The sequence below is a fragment of the Cotesia glomerata genome, linkage group LG5, assembly GCF_020080835.1.
Source record: "Cotesia glomerata isolate CgM1 linkage group LG5, MPM_Cglom_v2.3, whole genome shotgun sequence".
Classification (NCBI taxonomy): domain Eukaryota; kingdom Metazoa; phylum Arthropoda; class Insecta; order Hymenoptera; family Braconidae; genus Cotesia; species Cotesia glomerata.
In genome coordinates, this window is record NC_058162.1 from 14,453,887 (window position 1) to 14,462,196 (window position 8,310).

Consider the following 8,310-nt stretch of genomic DNA (forward strand, 5'->3'; position numbering starts at 1 on the left):
ATTATTGTAATCGCGAAGTACTATATTGACATTATTATTTATACACGAACTTTATCTATTGTATTGTTTTCTGATAACTATATTCTACGGGATTGATTATTTATTGTGAGATTTAATTAACTTCATCCGAATATTGTAAAGAGTATAGTTATAACTTGAATAAATTATAAAACGAAAGAAATAGATTACTACAGAGTCAGAAGTGGGATACACTATCGTGCTCACATAGTGAATAGTGTAGTGAGTAGTGCGGTGAACAGTGATTTTTAATAAATTGAAAATCATGAGTCGTGACCGAAGATCAAGGCGGGACCGTGATCATGAGAGTGATCGTCACCGGAAAGATCGGCACAGATCTCGATCACCGCATCGCCACCGGGAATCACCACCTCGGCAGAGGGGTGCTTCCAATAGTCGATTGAATCCAACTGTACCAAACAATCGACAAACTGACAGTGAAGCCAGCAGCAGCAGGAGTAGCGAGTTCCTGATGATTGAGAAACTCACAGAGGTCCTCTCAGGCTTTGCACAGTCAGCACGTACACCAAGACCTAGCGGTGGCAGTTTCACCAACGAGAAGGCGATTCCGGAGTTTGATCCCAAGGAAACCAGCCTATCTGCTGCGGAGTGGATTGCCAAGGTCAGCGCACACGCTAGTCTTTATGGATGGGACGAGCGGATAACCCTTTATATGGTGACATGCAGGCTTAAAGGTAACGCAAAACTTTGGTATACAGAATTGCATGATTCGCAGTTAACGTGGGGGGCATTCTCTTCTTTAATTGCCGAGCAGTTTCCGGGTGAGTCGAATTACAGTAAATTATTTAAAGAAGCCGCGAACTTCGAATGCGCCGTAGGTCATGATCTTGTTGCGTACTCTTTCTTTAAAATAGGAAAATTGAAGAAATTAAAACTTGAAATACCGGAGAATAAATTAGTTTCATGTGTAGTTGGGGTAATTCAAGACGATTCGATCCGCACTACTTTAATGACTCATAAATTCCAAACTATCGCGGAATTGAATGAGCGTCTCGCGAATTACGAAACTACGCATAAATCAAGAGATAAGAGTAAAGACGCGAAAAAGTCACACGCGCGAGAGTCCAGTAAAGTCAAAACTCGGGAAGACAAATCGAAAAACGTCTGTTACGGTTGCGGTAAACCTGGTCACCAACGTCACAACTGCCCAGAAGCAGATAATATTAATAAGCCAAGTAATTTGAAATCGACCAAAGAAACATCGGATGAAGACCCGTGTGGTTATTGCCATAAACCGGGTCATACGGAAAAAAAGTGCTACACCAAGCAGCGGGACGAAGCTAGGAAGAAGAAATCCGCATGACTAGATGTATGCTCAGTCGAAGTTAGTAAACCATTAATAACATGCGTCGTGAATGAACGAGGGAAAGAGTGTATGGTTGATTTGGGCAGCGACTGCTCAGTCATACGAGATCGCGAAGCTCGCTCTTTGGGATTAAAACTAAGACCAACTCAGGAAACATTGTCCGCGTTTAATCAAGCCGTAGTAACCCCAATCGCGAGAGCGAAATTGAAGCTCAAAATCAACGACACTACCTTTAGATTAAAAGCGTATGTGGTCCCAGACGATCAGCTATCAAGGGATATTCTCATTGGCCGTGACATCCTCAGGAAACCCCGGGTCAAAGCTATCGTAGATGCCACCGGTATACAGATCATTAGAGACACCGTTGAGGTACATATGGTTGAGGTCGGTAAGCGGAAGATAGAAGTAGCTGATGTATGCTGCCCGGGAGTGAATGAAGACAATCGGGATAAACTCGTAGATCTCTTGAATGAATTCCGGGACTGCATTGCTCTTAACATGAAAGAAATCGGCAAAGCCAGCGGAACAACTATGAAGATTCGACTAACAACCGACGCACCTGTTCATTCAGCACCACGACGATTATCTTACGACGAGCGTAACAAAGTTAAAGACTTAGTTAAGGAATTATTGGATGGGGAAATTATTCGGGAAAGCCATTCGCCTTATGCAAGTCCGATAGTAGTTCGTCACAAGTCCGGAGGAGATATCCGCATGTGTATCGATTTTCGAGGAGTAAATACGGTCACCGTCGTCGATCCTCATCCTATGCCTCACATAGATGACCAGATCGATCGATTAAGCGGAGTTTCATATTATATAACACTCGATTTAAAATCCGGATTTTATCAAATTCCTATGGACAAAGATTCGATTAAGTGACTGCATTTGTAACCCCAGACGGTCATTACGAATTTCTACGCATGCCGTTTGGCTTAAAAAAATGCACCCGCTGTTTTCCAAAGAGCCATAAACACTGCTCTCGGAGAATTGAGATTCACAATAGCCTTAGTGTATGTCGACGACATTCTGGTTATAGGCTCAAGTATAGAAGAGGCTTTCAAAAACCTAAGGCTTGTTTTGAAAGCGCTCAGGAATTACAACTTCACGCTTAATTTAGAGAAGTGTAAGTTCTTTCAAACAAAGATCGACTATTTGGGCCGGGAAGTATCCAGGGATGGAGTTCGTCCAGGCGCTCATAAAATCGAAGCCGTTAAAAACGCAGAAATCCCTAAAGACGTGAAAGGAGTGCGTTCATTCCTTGGCCTTGCGGGATACTTCCGGAAATTTATTAAACACTTCACCCAAAAAGTCTCGCCACTATCAGATTTGTTGAAGAAAAACAGTCCTTGGGTTTGGACTGAAAAACATACTGGAGTAATAAACGAAGTAAAAGAAATATTAACAACAAGACCCGTTCTTGCTATTTATGACCCGACCCTTGAAACTGAGGTTCATACAGACGCCAGTTCAATAGGTCTTGGAGCCATGCTCATGCAAAAGCATGGGAACGAAAAGAAAGTTGTCTCTTACTATAGTCGTAAAACAACCCCGATAGAACAAAAATATCATTCATACGACTTGGAAACTCTTGCGGTCGTTGCAGCCCTCAAAACCTTTCGCGTATACCTGATAGGGATAAACTTCACTGTAGTTACTGACTGCAGTGCCGTGCGGGCGACCGCTGTAAAAAAGGATATACAACCACGTGTTGCCAGATGGTGGGTATATTTACAAGACTATAATTTCGACATTGTGTATCGACCGGGCGTTCAAGGAGCGCATGTTGATTATTTAAGTCGGTATCCCATTGAATGTTTAGCTATTGATGTCACTCCCAGCGAGTGGATCAAAGTTGCTCAAATGCAAGATCCCGACACTGAGACAATCATGAAGATCCTGGAGTCTGGAGATAGTCAAGCGAGTACAAAACATTATTTTGAAATTTATGACCTTAGGAACGGAGTAGTTTTCCGAAGAACCGAGAATGGTAATAGATGGTTAGTACCACGAGCTTCTCGTTTCCACGTCGTGAAAATGTGTCATGACGATCAGGGACACCTCGGAATTGATAAGACTCTCGAGAAACTGCGCGAACATTATTGGATTAAAGGCATGAAGAGATTTGTTGCAAAATACGTTACTGCATGCTTACAATGTCTGTATTATAAGTCTACCTCTGGCCGTAAGCCTGGCATGTTACACCCCATAGAGAAGGTTGCCCTCCCTTTCCACACGATTCACATTGATCATGTGGGTCCGTTTGTTAAAAGTAAACGAGGCTATACCCAGATACTAACTATAGTTGACGGGTTTACTAAATTTTGTATTCTGGAGCCAGTGAAGGACGTTAAAGTCAAGTGGGTCATTCGAGCACTGACCCAACTCTTTTCACTTTTTGGAGTTCCTACTAGGATCATCAGTGACAGAGGCACGAGTTTTACGTCACAACTGTTTGCTGCTTTTTGTAGAGAATACAATATCAAGCACGTTCTCAATGTAGTCGCAACACCAAGGGCGAACGGACAGTGTGAGCGTATGAATCGGACGTTGCTGAATTCATTAGCAACTTCCAGTGCAGGGCAGACGAAGACCAATGGGATAATTTTGTAAAGATAGTCCAGAGTGGTATCAATAGTGTTACTAATCGGACTACACAAAAAACCCCAGCTCAACTTTTACTTGGTTACAGGCCCCGCAGTATGGCAGATTCTGTCCTTTTAGGTTCAATTCAAAGCTCGTTGGACGCCCTGGATCTCAAGGAGATGCGAGAACAGGCGAAAGCAGCTACGGAAGTTGAACAGGAAAAGCAGAAGGCCAGGTTTGATGCCAAGCAGTCCAAACCACCACAGTATGCTGTCGGCGACATCGTTGTGGTTGCTACCAATCCGGTCGCGACTGGACAGAGCAACAAACTAGTCGCCAAGTCTAAGGGTCCTTTCAAGATTACTGCAGTGCTGCCCAATGACCGGTATGAGGTCCAAGACTTGCGGGAGCTGCAGAAATCCAGGGGACAAAAGACTGTCGTAGCGGTTGACAGGATGAAAAGATGGATATCCTTCAACGCACTGGAATAAATTAAGGTGAGATTATGATTCCTAATCAATGTTTGTAGTTTATAGATCTCAGAAACGTGTCTTTGGGTCGTGTAATGGACCAAAGAAGGGTGACCAGAACAACAGCGAGTGCTCTGGCGTTGAGGATCCATGATGGGTCTCCGGGATACTCGACGGTGAGCTGATTCCCAGGGACAAGCAACGAGTTGCGTCGTCCGGATTCAGTAACCGTGCTGGTCTTTCTGAGAACTCCGAGCCACTGGGTCAATTGGACAAGGCAGTGGATGCTCGATCTCACCTACTGCCAAGGCAAGAGCTTCTGGAGCCTGTCAGCTTGCTACTGACGGGAGGAACCTTGGAAGTTCTTGGCCAGTCAGGCACGACTAATTTCGCCAAGTCTGGGATCTTTAGAGCTCATCAGCTCGTCACTGACGGGAGAGACTATGGAGGTTCCAGGCCAGTCAGGCGTGGACTGTTTTGCCAAGTCAGTCGTTCTCTTGGTTCCTGGCCCCTGGTCAAGGCAGGTTCGGAGGACACTGGCCTAGGTTGGACCAGTTGGCCGCTAGTTAGAGTGTCATGCTGGACTTCAGTCAAGAGTCTTCAGGGACGTACCCTCTAGCGCTAGGCCCAGACAACTCAGTATGTGTATACCTAACTGAGGTCTCATCCTGAACAGGCATCCGTGGACTATACCGTTTTGGTAAACGGGTTTCACGGGGTAAGGCCCTGGAATGGTTGAGAACCCTATTTTTCCTATCCCTAGGCGCCACCTGGTTGCTATCGCGGGTCGATTCATACTCTTGGGAAGAGCTGATCACTCTGACTAGAGGAGTGTGGGTTGAGCGGCGATAGTCACCTTCTTGTAGTTTTAATACCCTGATCGGGTCATTAATAAGGATTTGTTTGGATGAATTTTTCAGATCCAGGTAGTCAAAGCCGAGGACGGTTTGTGTGGTCAGGAGAGGCCGAATGTGGGAGTACTTTTCCACTCTCGGAAATTTTGCGTCAACCACCGTACTCTTTGGGCCATAAAATCCCTTCCCCGGCATTCAAGGGGCTCATGACGTCACGAGACCCCAAGACCAACGCTAAGTGTTAGCAAAGGCGAACACCCTCAAGAGTCAAGGGGCATGAGGCAGATATTCCTCAGCCACTGAGATATACACACCTACGGTCTAGGACACATCCTATTTTCCTTTATTTCACGCATCGTATTATTGTAATCGCGAAGTACTATATTGACATTATTATTTATACACGAACTTTATCTATTGTATTGTTTTCTGATAACTATATTCTACGGGATTGATTATTTATTGTGAGATTTAATTAACTTCATCCGAATATTGTAAAGAGTATCCACAGATTCGGTAGAATCTAGCGCCAAGTTCCGTTCAAATCCGTTGTAAACGGAGCGCCAGACTACCGACTATGTTTACTGTAAGCAAAACGGTTTTTTGAGGTTGCGAAATTTTATTTAATTCTACGGTACTTTTTTTTACCCAATCTGTTTATCATAACAGTGATTCATAATTTATTTCACCGTATTAATTAATTATATTCACTTATAACAATTTATTTACTTGAAATTATTAAATTTTATCATCACATACTATAGCTCGCTCAGAAATTTCGATCCAGACTTTTTTTTGATGGAGAAAGGTCAGCGCCACAGACTAGATAAAATAAAAATGTGTAGTAATCCTCCAATAGATACGCAACTACAGTTAAAAAAAGTAATTCACAGCTTACATTTACGGCCGCCAGGGTGCACTGGAATTATATCTACATAAGCTGTAGCTTCAAGGGGATAGTTTGCAGTAAAAAATGCTGCCAACGCGAGATTTAAGTTGGTACCAATTGTAAATTTTCATTATAATTACAAAAAATACTAAAATCCGAACAAAAACAGTTTCACTGTAAAAAAATCGCGCCAAGTCCACGTTCATAAGACTATTAGAAAAAAAAAAATTTTTTTTTCTTTACAAAAAGATACAAAATAAAAAAATTAAAAAATCTAAGTAACCGATATGATTGTTTATGATTTTCGGAAATTAAAAAAAATCTTATTGTAAATTTAAAAATTAAAAAAAAAATTTTAGAACGTACTTGGTGTGCGTCATTGTGCAATTCAATTTTTTTAAAGTCCTAATAAATAGATTTTACGAATTTCATTAAAAGTAAAATATTTTGCAACCACGCACACTAAATACGTTCTAAAATTTTTAGTTAATTTTTAAATTTACAATAAGATTTTTTTTAATTTCCGAAAATCATAAACAATCATATCGGTTACTTAGATTTTTTAATTTTTTTATTTTGTATCTTTTTTTAAAGAAAAAAAAAAAATTTTTTTTCCTAATAGTCTTATGAACGTGGACTTGGCGCGATTTTTTTACAGTGAAACTGTTTTTGTTCGGTAGTTATAACTTGAATAAATTATAAAACGAAAGAAATAGATTACTACATAATATTGTTAAACAAATTGCCGATAGATGTTTAGTAAATTACAAAAATTGTTTCGTAATTTTCCTAAATTGAGTTGGAATAAAAAGTGGAGTAAATTTACAAAACTGTGTATTATAATTACTATATTGTGGTGCGTAAAAACTTCCAACACATTTTTAGTAAAAATACTATAGAAATTTTTAACAGTGTTGTGTATGTTTATATACACACAGGCATATACTTTTCAGTATTTTTTTAAATTTATTTTTATATTTTTTTGTTAACTACAAGTAGAGCATGGTCATTCTTTGTCTTAATAGCCCTGATTAAAATTATTGATTGAATAAAATTGAATTGGATATGATTTCAATTATTTTCAACAAGTTGTATTTCACGATTGATTCAGCTCAGGCAAAAATGAATTTTTCCGAATAGATAAATAGTTTAAAGATTTTAAACCTTTTTAAGTATAAAAAAAAATTAAGAAAAATTCAAATATTTAATTGTGTTCAATGGATTTGAATAGATAAATAGTTCATGAATTTGGATATAATGCGGAATTAAAAAAAAATAGAGAAAAATAAATGATTTTAAATTGTTCTCAATTGTTATCAATGAATAAATAAGCCTTTATATCCGGTTGTACTGTAAATATAAAATTATTGAAATTTATTTGTATTTCTGAATACTTTTGAATTGTTTTCTATGAATAAATGCAACTTAATATCCGATCATACTGTGAATAAAAATTTATTAAAATGTACTCGTAATTTTGAATACTTATCAATTATTTTCTATGAATAAATAAGACTTCATATTTGGTTACTTTTTGAATAAAAAATTATTGAATTTCATTCGCAATTTCCAATGCCTTCGAATAATTTTTAACAGATAATTAATATTTGATATCCAGTCGTACAGAAAATGAAAAATTATTCACATTCATTCGTGATTTTGAAAATTTTCCAATTTTTTTTTATAAATAAATACAACGTGATATGCATTCGTACTGTAAATATAAAATTATTGAAATTTATTTGTATTTTATGTCGAAGTTATGTAAAAAAAACACTTTTTTTGGATTTCTTTCGTTCTCGATATCTCTCGAACGAATCAACCGATTTTGACCGGATTTACGGCGATCGACGTAGTTTTTCAAGGTTAAGAGCTGATTAGTTTTTGGAGTTGATCGATAGAACCATTTAAAAGTTATTCCAAAAAGACCATCTTAAAAAATTTTTTTTTCTTAGTTTTTTTGAGATTTATAAAAATTTCTCAAAATCTATCGGTCCGAATCAGTTCAAGTTCACAGGAAATCGAATTTTGAGGGAACTCTTTAGAACGCCATTTGGTAGGTTCCGATCAGTTTAGCCATTCAGAAGTTATAAGTGGTTCACATACTTATACATACTTACACACGCACACACACACACACACACACACACAGTAAACGGGGCATGA